This window comes from Rhinatrema bivittatum, chromosome 2 (genome assembly GCF_901001135.1).
Source record: "Rhinatrema bivittatum chromosome 2, aRhiBiv1.1, whole genome shotgun sequence".
Lineage (NCBI taxonomy): Eukaryota > Metazoa > Chordata > Amphibia > Gymnophiona > Rhinatrematidae > Rhinatrema > Rhinatrema bivittatum.
This window is the reverse complement of record NC_042616.1, coordinates 266,894,107-266,906,412: the sequence shown is the minus strand read 5'-3', so window position 1 is coordinate 266,906,412 and position 12,306 is coordinate 266,894,107. Positions and strand designations below refer to the sequence as shown.

Here is a 12,306-nt window from a genome sequence, read left to right as displayed (position 1 = left end):
AGAATGCATCCGGCATTACAGGCTACAGTTTGGTATTCTCCTGCGTGTAGGGCAGGAAGAGCATGATATCTGACCCACACAGCCCCAAATGGTAATGAAGCTCTGGGTAACTTTCACTGAGCAATGGTTGCATCCCAAGTCAGCAGTGATAGGGCAGTACTGCGCTTCCTGGATGGTATGGGGTAACCTACATGGAGCGGCAGCGGCAGCAGCAATCCTACAAAGGATACAATGGGATTGGGGACTGGGTTCTATTTGGGAGTTTAATCTACTTCAGGTAGGTGGGTGGAAAAATCGCTGCCCGACAGAGAAGATGGGCCTTTTTGGGCTTTATATGCCCTCATTTACTATGCACAGGAAAAAACATGGTTTAAACAGTGCTTCCCAGCCTGCAGATGACCTGTGAAGGAAGGCGTGCAAAAGGGAAAATTGCCAATCTAAGAAATTCCAGTTTTCTTGTTGGTGTTCACTTTTGTTTTGTTTGTTTCCACTATGTGCAAGAAGAGTACAAACACCAGATCATGCAGTCATGTAAAGGAAATCTGGTAATTCAGCCTGTAAAATATTGTAAGTCATACACATACACAACATATGAGGATTAATATACTTAACGTCTCATGAGACGTTAAGTAGTATATTAATCCTCATATGTTGTGTTGTGTATGTGTATGATTACATTGAATGAGGATAGTAGCCCTTTAACTTTGAATTATTTGGTTTTCTTGGTGAAAATATTGTAAGTCAACATGAACGAATATCAGGGGACATTTAATGCCAAATGTTCCACACTGCAGTGATGCTGTACCAGGAGAACGTTGTGTGTGGTGGCAGCAGCGAGAAACATGGTAGAGAAAACAAAAAAAGTACAAAGTTTTCCAACCTTCCTCTTTCGGACTTTTCATATTGCTCCTCCACACCTTGTTTCAGTGTCTTCTTTGTTCATTTTATTGTCTTTCCTTTCATTTTAATTTATGCATGCTGTCTTCATTTTTCTTTTTCCAGTTTCTCCTATCGTTTCTATCCTCTCATTTTCCCCCATCTACACCATAATTTTCTCCTTCTCTTATGCTGGTCTCTTCCCTCATTTGTTCCCTCTTTCATCCTTCTCTCCGCACTCCTCCTTTCCGGTGCTGCTGCCGAGTCACAGTTCCTTTGCCCCTCCAAAGCCCGGGCACCCTGCGCGGCCCCCACCTACAGCAACCGCAGTCTCAACACTCGAGCAAGTCATGAAGACGTCCACATGCTGTGCATTTCCAAAAATATCCCACATGAAGCGCTGTGTAGGATTAACTCTGATGACAGAAATGAATGCTTGGCTTATCCCATGCTATATTTAACCAAAAAAATAATCTGGGGTGGATAAAAGTAAAAAACAAATCATCTGCCCATCTCGACTCTCCCTCCACCGCTTCTGTTCATAGTAACATTGCAGTCTTTTTGTTTTTGCTTTTATTTGTTAACCTTTATTAGCTCTCACACTTTTTTTTTTTTGGACGGGTCCTAAAGCAACCTTGCTCAAGTGGAAAAGATGATTCGTGAAACCTCCGAAGTCTCCTCCTCTGTATCCAGAAGGCTATCCTACCACTCGTATATAAACGTTCTCTGCCACACACGGTCCGTTCCAGTTTTATGCTGATCAGAAAGTGTTTTATGTCTGAAACTAAAATTACAGGAAACAGATTTCTTCCTGAGAAATTATTCCGACATCATTTGGCGTTTCCTACCCCACTGACCTGCATTGTGCGGCTCACTTAAGTTGTTTATTATTCATCGCTCAACGCAAATTTTCACATGAAGCCAGGAAAGCTGAAAGCTATCCTAACAGCAAGGGATTACAAATGGACTGTGTGTGCGTGCACAGACACCACACTATGCATTGTTTGGGGCACTTCTGACAACTGCGCATTCCCCTACACTGTGGTATTGCTTTCAATCATAGAACATTAAAAAATGACTTCAAGAGAAGTTTGGAATATTTAGAGGCAACTGGCATCTCTGAAGTTACTTCCTTAGACCTGCCGTAAGTGGCCAGATTGCTTATTTATTTATTTATTTAAAACTTTTTTTATACCGGCATTCGTAGGACACATCATGTCAGTTTACAAATAACTGAGAAAGGAAAGGAAAGGAAATTACAATAAACAGGGGAGGGGTTAACTGGGTGATATACAAAGTAGAGGAGAGGAGAGTCAGACAGGCAGCGTTACAAAAAGAACCAATATACAAGGTTAGTTGGCATGTGCACTTGGGATATTTAGTATATGAAACTTATTTACAGTAGGACATGGGCAGGTGCACGTAGGAACGATTAAGGGGGGGGGGGGTAGGGAGGGAGGGGGGGCCCAAATTCTGACAGCACAGATAGGAGGGGGAAATAACAAGCACTTAAATGATTCATGACAGAGAACATAAGAACATGCCATACTGGGTCAGAGCAAGGGTCCATCAAGCCCAGCATCCTGTTTCCAACAGTGGCCAATCCAGGCCATAAGAACCTGGCAAGTACCCAAAAACTAAGTCTATTCCATGTTACCATTGCTAATGGCAGTAGCTATTCTCTAAGTGAACTTAACAGCAGGTAATGGACTTCTCCTCCAAGAACTTATCCAATCCTTTTTTAAACCCAGCTACACTAACTGCACTAACCACATCCTCTGGCAACAAATTCCAGAGTTTAATTGTGCATTTAGTAAAAAAGAACTTTCTCCGACTAGTTTTAAGTGTGCCCCATGCTAACTTCAAGGAGTGCCCCCTAGTCTTTCTACTATCCGAAAGAGTAAATAACCGATTCACATTTACCCGTTCTAGACCTCTCATAATTTTAAACATCTCTATCATATACCCCCTCAGCCGTCTCTTCTCCAAGCTGAAAAGTCCTGACCTCTTTAGTCTTTCCTCATAGGGGACCTGTTCCATCCCCTTTATCATTTGGGTCACCCTTCTCTGTACCTTCTCCATCGCAATTATATCTTTTTTGAGATGCGGCGACCAGAATTGTACACAGTATTCAAGGTGCGGTCTCACCATGGAGCGATAGAGGCATTATGATATTTTCCGTGTTATTCACCATTCCCTAATAATTCCCAACATTCTGTTTGCTTTTTTGACTGATGTTTTTGACAGACATGGCAGAAAAAAAATGTTCGTTTTTCTTTGAGACACTATTAGGGGAAGTGGGCTCTACAACATGATCCTATAAGTTTGCCAAGGATGTATATTCTTTGAGGCAATTCTATTCATTTGTCAAATCCTCTTGTCTTCTAGTATGGCAAGTAAGCAGGAGCTTCCACAACATGCCAGGAGCCTGTTCTACTGATACTGTATACATGGGTATAAGCATTCACAGGGCTCTTTGGGTCCAACAGCCCAACTCATCTTGGCATCTAGCCCTCAAGTTGCTAAAACACTGAGGCATCCCCCAGCAATTCCTTTTGAACCCCTGAGAACCAATCCAGATCCTTGGGACAGGGCCACACACCAAGCTATCGGTATTCTGAGCCTGGATTCCTGCGAGCCATTCAAGGCACTACAGCCTCTGAACAGGCAAGATCCCGGCTCAAGGTCCGCCAGAGCACCTTCTCCCCTGACATGAAATTAAAATAAAAAAAAAAATCACTCCTGTCAAGCTCCTTATGTTAGAATAGCCGGGGGCTACCAAAAGAGGCTAGAGTATGCTGTAAAGCTGGATGGACATACTATCACAGAGTTCTAACAGGTCAAGTGAATGGAGACTGATTATAGCAGCTCCAAGTGAGGCACAAGGGAAGCACTTAAGAGTCATTAGCCAAAAGAGGGCACTGGAATTCATGAGTATGGTGATAAGCAGGATTTATGCATTTTGGCACAGAAATCATAGTCGGTGGCATGTAATTGGGGTGAGATATGGCTGACTATGAAGCAGGAAGGAGAGGCCTGGATAATTATATTGGATAATTTCAAGGTAAAGAAACAATGAAACACAAGCAGTGGCCATAGGAACGGGAGTGGATAGCATGCTATGCACTGTCATGTTGTCAGCGGAAGGAGCCGCCAACAAGAAACCAGCAGATTGCCAGTGGCAGCTGCTGCCAGAGGACAGCGGGAGAAGCAACGAGGAGGACAGTGGCCCAGAGCTGCCTTTCAGAGGTGCATGCAATGAAGGATGTACTAGAAAAACTGAATTATAAGCATGAAGTGCCAAGGAGGCACAATAAGGCGGTGCTGTCCAGGGAGGCCAAGGCCTCATAGACCAGCGATGCTCTGCTACCAGAAGTGCATAGAAGGTGAAGGCTTTATAGGAATGGGATGGTTGAAACATGTATTTCCTACTGTGACTGTAGAACTTGTGCTTAGGCCTCAGATGGTCTCCTCCTTCCCCGACCGGCCCTAGAGGGAAGCAACATATCCCAATGTGGCCCTCAGGCCAAAATGTTTGCCAACCTCTGTTTTAGACCATTAAATTCCACTGACGCTGACCTTCTCCACGTATTTGACCACATTCATATATTCACTCTCTTTTGTTCCTCTACTCTTTGTGTTCTTGTGGATCTTTCTACTGTCAGTCACAAAAAGAGTCTCACTCTGCTATGTTTTCATCTCTATTCTTCTTTTCTAGGACTAGCTCTTGCTCGTTCCTCCTCCAACCTATCAAATCCCTCTTTCAGGGTCTTGGTTAACTACCACTAACCTATGCACTCCTTGCTTTCTGGCATCCTCCAAGAGCTCATCCTGGGGGCCACCGCTATTCTGTGTTCATAGAAACCCTTTGGGTCCTCTTTCTTTACTGACACCACCTACATTTTTGTTGGGACTCTCCCCTCCTCTTCAGTTTATGCTCACTTCTCACTATGCCTGTCAGCTGTTACTTCTTGTGTGTTTTCAAGCTTTCTAGTACTGGCCCCCTCTAAAAACGGAGGATCTAGATTTTACAGCCCATCTTATTTTATATATATATATATATATATATATATATATACATACATACATACATATACATTTCTTATTCCAGGCTCTATTTATCTCTGCCTTAAGCTCAAGTGTGATCCTGTAGCTCAGTGGCAGTGCCGACCCTTGCCATGCAGAAGATCTGGGCTGCATTCCTGAGTCCAGCTACGTCTGGGCATCTTACAAAATAATGCAGACTGAGCGATCCCAGCCCCTGGGAGAAAGGAGTCTCAGCCAGCGCAAAATGGCTGCACCTATTGACCAGATTCCTGGCGTCTGAGGTTTCATGGGGAGCCACAGTCGCTGCGATGGCTGGGTTACATGAAGATGAGGTGGGGGGTGGGGGATATGAGAAAAGAGGAAAGAAACCCCAGGTGGTTGTGAAGAAAGGCTCAACAAGTCATAACCCAAGTAGAGCAGCGGTATTCACCTCCAGGGCCACAAATGGGTCATATTTTCGGGAGATCCCTAATGAACATGTACGAGATGAATATGCACGAGGTTTCCAAATCTATTAAGGATATTCTGACAATCCTATCAGTCTGTGGCCCTCGAGGGCTGGGTCCAAGTGAGCTGAAACCCCAAAATGGAACAGGAGGAAACTGCTGAGCTAAGGAGCAGGGGAAACGCCGCTCTCACATATCAGCTTTTTGTTCCTCTCTTCCATACCAGCGCCCCAACATCAACAGGATCTGCTTCTCCCTTCTATACCTGTCTGCAACTTCATGCTCTCTTCTGCTCTCTCCTGGACCGCTGCTAGTCTTCCTGCTGGTCTCCCGGATCAGTGACAGACTCTCTCCTCGCCAGCTTGTTCAGAACTCGGCTGCACTTATTTATTTCCAGCCCCCCCTGCCAGGCCACAGGCTACCAGTTAAATGTTGTGCCCAATTCGGCAGCTTTGCTAAGCATCCCCGCTCCCCCTTGCTCCCTCTGCACTAAGCCTCACGCTTCTCTAAACACCCACCACACAAAACAAGCGACACCTTGTTTCCTCGCACTCTGCAACAAACTGCCAACAGATGTCCAAAATGCTTTCCCCTCTCCCGCTCTGCTCACTGTTCTAAACTTAAAACTCACCTTTTCCAGCTAGCTTATCCAAATGTCTACAACATTCTCAGTTATCATTCCATCTCTGGCTGGCTTCTCATTTGGTTCTTGTGTACTTTTGTTTTTAAATCTGCTTTGTAAGGCTGTCTGGGCAAAGAGCCATATAAAAGCCATCAATCAAGAAATAAATGGAATAGATAAATAGATAGGAGGGTTTGCGACAGTAGATAACTGGCCATAAAACTCTAGCCAACTAAAAATGTAGAGAGTAAGCAAGAACTTGCAAATGGGTCTCAGATAATGAAACAAAAAGGATCAGACTTTTTAACTATTGCATTTCTGTTTTGTTTTTTTTCCTGTGAGCCAAAATGTTTTTAGATCGATCACCTTTACAGGGTATGAGTGCATCTGAAACTTCTTGATTGACCAGATAGTTCAGATAAATTATTTTAGCCATGCATCTGTAGGGCTGGAATGGAATTGGCATTGTTGAAAGTATAATATCAATTTGCAAAAAACATGAATATAAGAAACAGTTGCTGTGATATTCCCCCAGATAAAATGCATGACAATAGTTTCAGAAGCACTTCAAAGGCACAAATTCTACATTTTTCATATGCAAGTAGATCTCAATAATATATAAATACTATTTAACAGGAAAAAAAACCAGCTTTGGTATTAACCTGCTCATCTACTTAAAAACTTGTTTTGTAAAGAACCAGTTCACCTGCCTCTGAACAGGATTGAGGAATGTCAAGTATGATGGGTTTAACCAAGATTAAGCACCGAATCCACTTCAATCTGCTTGGAAATAGACAAAAAAAAATTTGAGGGCACAAAACCACAATGCAGCACAAGCTAAAAAACAAAACATAAATTGCAGCCCACCCATCTGTAAAATTAAATTCAAAGCAGCTACTATAGCCCAGGGGTAGGCAACTCCAGGCCTGGAGTGCCACCAATTGATCTGTTTTTTTGGATATCTACAATGAATATGCATGAGAGAGATTTGCATGCACTGCCTCCACTGTATGCAAATATACCTCATGCATATTCATTGCAGGTATCCTGAAAACTAGACCTATTTCTGGCACTCTAGGACCAGAACTGCCTATGCTTGACCGACAAAACATTCTAGGAGAATAAAAATGTGAACGAGAAAATTAAGAGACATAAGTGCAATGCCTTATATATAAATGTATCCGTTAACATGCTGAAGGGTCTACAAGCCGTATAAAATACAGCTGCGGGTCTACTGCCTGGCGCTAGATTATACGACCATATTACACTGGTTCTACGCAATTTACACTGGCTTCCCATACAATGGAGAATCCAGTTTAAATTTGTCACCTTGATTCATCGTGCTTTAAAGTGAAGATACTGCTGTATGTGTCCATCACTGAAACTTTATAAGCTACAACATAGCATGAGATCTGTTGGCTGCCATATACTAAATATTCTACTGTTCGTCAACAACGTTTAGCAGAAACTAGAGAGAGAACCTTTTACATTGCTGGTCCACTACTATAGAACAGTTTGTGCGATGACATTCGGAAAATCCAGTGTTATATTACTTTTAGGATGCAGGTAAAAGCATTCTATTTTTAACAAGCATTTGACTTGGAGAACTGGGGCATTGAGATAATATTCATATTTAATCTTTTTGGCTGGTAATTTAAATTTGTTTATGTTGCTTATAGGAAGTTGTTGGATTCATTTATGCATTAGTTCTATTTGTTCATGTTGTTTTTAAATTACCTTTTAATTCTGTTTGGTTTTATGTGGTTTTAAGTTTGTATTATTGCTGTGATTTCTTAATTTAAATTATGTATGTAAATCTGTTACTCGGCCGAGAACTTGGGATTGTGTGGGTTATAAATAAATAATCCTTCATTAAGTCTGGTTAGTATTAAGCACCAGTTTAATTCAATGCACCCATATTTTCTATTTTCTGAAAATTTCCATGGTGTTAAAACTAAAATATATATATATATATATTTAGCTGTATTTTACTTTCTCTGGAGGTTCACAATAAAAATCTGAACATTAACACGTTTCTTTTGTTTTACGGAAGATATCACTGGTGCCAATGAACCTGTGGTAGAGGCAGTGTATTATTTATTTGATTTATATTCCGCTTTTCAGGCACTTCAAAGTAGTTTACATTCAGGTACTGTAGGTGTTTCCCTGTCCCAGAGAGCTCACAATCTAAATCTGTACCTGAGGCAATGGGGGATGAAGTAAGTTGCCCAAGGTCACATAGAATTTGTACTTCCTCCAAAGATATCTGTAATATTTTTAGGGAGTATTATCAAACTTTATAGTCAACTAAACAAAGTAATGGGACCAACAGAAAGAACTTCATGGTAGATATTCAGTGACTATGTATTTCACCATCATAATTAGAATGTTTCAATAGGGCCTATACAAGAGCGAGAAATAGGACAAGCTATATCTGAGCTCCCACGGTTGAAGTCTCCAGGAACAGTTCTATAAGGCGTTGCAACCATATGTGCTACCCAGTCTAAGGGCACTTTTTGAGGAGATGGCAGTTGAAGGAACTATGCCAAGCTCCTTGAGGAGCACCAATATTGTTCCACCTAAGCAGAGTAAAGAACCCAAATGTGTGACATCTTATAGCCCTATCTCATTGTTAAATTTAGATACAAATCTTTATGTGAAGGTGATAGCTGATAATTTTTATCCTATTTTGCCTACTATAATTTTCAAAAGGCAATTAGGCTTTGAGTTGGCGGCACAAATCCCCACCTTTAGGAAGCAGAGGTCCTTCCTAAGGGGAGCCTCAGGTTGTGGCACGATCCGTTTCTACCAGAGGTTGCACAAGCAAAGTGGGTGTGGTTAGCGCCATGTTTTGAAAAACAGAGGTGAAAACAAAGGATGGAGCCAAAAAAGGGTTAAGGACCACGGTTTTACCTCATGGGGATTCCAGACTCCAAGGTGTGGTTTGTTTGAAATTACAACAAACTTGTAAAAATTCTCTTTATTTTCAAGGACTTCAGTGCAGTGTTTATTTACTGTCAAATAAAGACCACTCAAAGAATCTCCTGCTGAGTGCGGTACAATAAAACACAAAATTACCAGCAATAAAGTACACACTTAGATAATAAAACCAAACATTAAAGCTAATAGGTTTCAATTGTTTTCAAAACTGTTTATAATCTACCATGGCACATAGTTCAGATGGGAGCTCATTGCAAAGGGTTGAACCTGCTCTGGAGAACGCTCTCCTCCATGTAGTTTATATTAAAAAAAAAAAAAAAAAAGAAAATCATGAGGATAATGTATTGTTTTTGCTGGAATGAGCACTTTAATAAAAAAAACTAATAAAAAAAACATATACACAAACATTTGGTACTAAGTTAGAGTTTAAACATTGGGTTACTCACGGACTATGAACAAACAAAATGAAAACTAGAATGAGTATACCCACTAAATTCAAAGAGAAAATATTTAACAAAATTTACAAAAAAGTTTTATTTCCACATATACCAAGATTTAAAAATGTAATGTTATACAGAAAAATACCACCTAAGGTAAATCCTTCTGTTGCCAATGAGACATATTACTCATACCACATGTACATTCTAACCACTTGCACACTCTAATCCACACATTTATTTTTATTTATTTATTTAAGTTTTTTATATACCAACATTCAAGACGGTGGTCTCATCATGCTGGTTCACAAGAAACAGGGGTGAAACTTTACCATTTAACAAAAGTGCAGAAAAGCAGTTACATAAAACAAGGGACATACACATACATGCATTGAATACTAAACTGTAAATATAAATTTAACACATAGCCAGTATTCACAACATTACATTAATGACTCAAATGTCCTTGCAAGTAATTTCATGAGCTTCGGTAAACATCCAAACTTAAAATGTCCAGCTCCACCCTATACTGGGAAAGAAACTAGGTTTTCAATAGAACATTACATTTTTCATAGATAGTCTTGCTCACTACTTTCCTACAGGCCGATACAGTGAGGAGCGGTAGGAAGAGCTGTGTTAGTGCCGGGCGCACCCGCGGTTGCCGCACGCACAGTCTGGCTCACCTACCGCTCGATACTGTATTTAAATAGCTTGCAAATGCAAGCCGCGTCCAAGAAGCGTCCGTGAAGCGTTAGGCCCACGCAGCCCATTTTACTGAATAGGCGCTTTATACAGCGCCTATACAGTAACCTGGGTGCGCTGGTACCTGTCATTTCAAATGACAGGTACCAGGAAGTGGACAGTTCTCCTACGCTCGGGATTGCCAGTCCTCTCTCCCCTACTCCCGAAGCAAGGCGCAGGGAGGGGGGGGAGAGAGGACTGGTGAAACGACATGTAAAGTGTAAAGCAACGAAGCGACTTACTTTTCTTGCAGCCCTCCTCCGGAGACGGACATCGGCGGAGACGGACCGCGGCTCCCCTGCCTCCTGGAGGCAGCTGCTGGCGAAGATGGATGCCTGCACGGGCGAAAGCGGCCCCTGTGCGTGCAATTTGGCCGCTCAAGACGTGACATCACATGCCGTGACGTCAAAAGTCGTCACGCCTTGAGCGGCCCAATTGCACGCACAGGGGCCGCTTTCGCCCGTGCAGGCATCCATCTTCGCCGGCAGCTGCCTCCGGGAGGCAGGGGAGCCGCGGTCCGTCTCCGCCGATGTCCGTCTCCGGAGGAGGGCTGCAAGAAAAGTAAGTCGCTTTGTTGCTACTTTTTTTTTTTTTTCGCTTTTTTCCGCTTTCGTTGCTTCGGGAGGAGGGGAGAGAGGACTGGGGCTGCCCCGGAGACCAGCACCCATGGACGCGGCCAGGGCAGGTGAGCGGGGGCTGGGGGCAAGTTTGCCGCCTACCCTTACCCCTGCCTCTAATGCAGGGGTAAGGGTAGGCGGTAAGTTAGCAGGTTAAACGTGCAGCAAAACTGCAAGTTAAAAAAGCGATAGTTGGGGTGCACATTACTGTATGGGAGGGAATAGCTAATTCGATCGTTTACATCTAATATACATGCCGCAGGCGGAAGGAGTTACCCGGTGATTTAAAGAGGCGGTAAGAATGGGTTAAAGGGGATTGTGTATCGCGGGTTGGACTAACGCGGCCGAAAAGTGAGTAGAAAGCGGGTTAGAAGCAGGGTAACCTCAGCCGCACTTTACTGTATTGACCTGCTTGATAGGTTTCACATAGTCCCACTTGTCAGTTTCATCGAGTCATGTGTATATGGATTAGTGTGTTTCTAGAAACTTTGACTGGCAGACTGAGCATGCCCAGCCTGCCGCTATCCGCGCATCCACGCGAGGTCCCCCTTCAGTTTCTTCTTTTCCGCAGTGCAGTAGCCTCGTGGTTGTGGAGCTCCAAACCCTTGAAAGCATCTTTGCATTTTTTTCGGGTTTTTTTCCTTTTTCTGCGTTTGGTCCACCTTTGCGGTCGGTTCCAGTAGGTGCCTTTGGCTTTAGTATCGTTATTCGCGGTCAATTCCTGCTTCTGGGTTCCCGGTCGGTCATCGACCGTTCGCCGGCCTCCTTTTTCAATGGCATTACCGGGTTTTTGACGATGTCCCCAGTGCCCGCAGACCATGTCCATCACGGATCCGCACAAGGTCTGTACCCTCTGCCTGGGAGCCTCATATAACATCTGAGGGTGACGTTTGTGTGATCAAATAACCTCCAAAGGGCGTCGTGTTCACCTGGATAAAATGGAGAAGCTTTTTGGCTCCCCAAAACCCTCCACTTTGGCATCAGTGTCTTCTTCACCAAAGGACCAAGCGGAATCTTCCCCATCCCTTCCCCTGGCGGTTCCACTCTCCACCTAAGGATCATGGAGAGGGAGATCAATTCTCTGTGGTCTTTCCCTTCCCCCCAGCCTCGGTGACATCATAGTCCTCGATGCCGGGGAAAGACCGGGCTGAGCACCAGAAACCCAGGAAGCATCAACACTGGTCACCGTCCCGACAGTTCCAGTTCTGGAGCAACATCGGCAGCTGCCGAGCCTCCATCAAAGAGGCACTGGCCACTTAAGGCCCATCCTCCTGTGCCCCAGGAAGCCAGAGGCGTACCCCACCAGCAACGGTGCTGAGCGCTGTGCCCCCTCAAAGGGTGTGCCGGCAACGTCTTGTCCCTCTCTTTCAGTCCTTACTTCACAGGACTTCCAGGAGGATCTGGACCGAAGGATGCAATCGGCAGTGCTCAAAGAGCTTCAAAGCGCCGAGGTGCCGGTGCCACCGGTCCCCATACCGGTGCCCGAGCCTCTACCTTCAATATTCGCACCCATGCTGGAGCATCTGGACGTCCTTCTCGGTGCCCTACCAATGCAACTGGTGCCTGAGAGGCCCTCGATG

At 43.7% G+C, this 12,306-nt stretch overlaps 1 protein-coding gene across 1 annotated transcript in view; it reads right to left on the bottom strand.

The window, feature by feature from the left end:
- EEPD1 (endonuclease/exonuclease/phosphatase family domain containing 1) overlaps positions 1 to 12,306 on the bottom strand; it is a 163,897-nt gene that overhangs the window by 49,264 nt on the left and 102,327 nt on the right. The window lies entirely within an intron of this gene.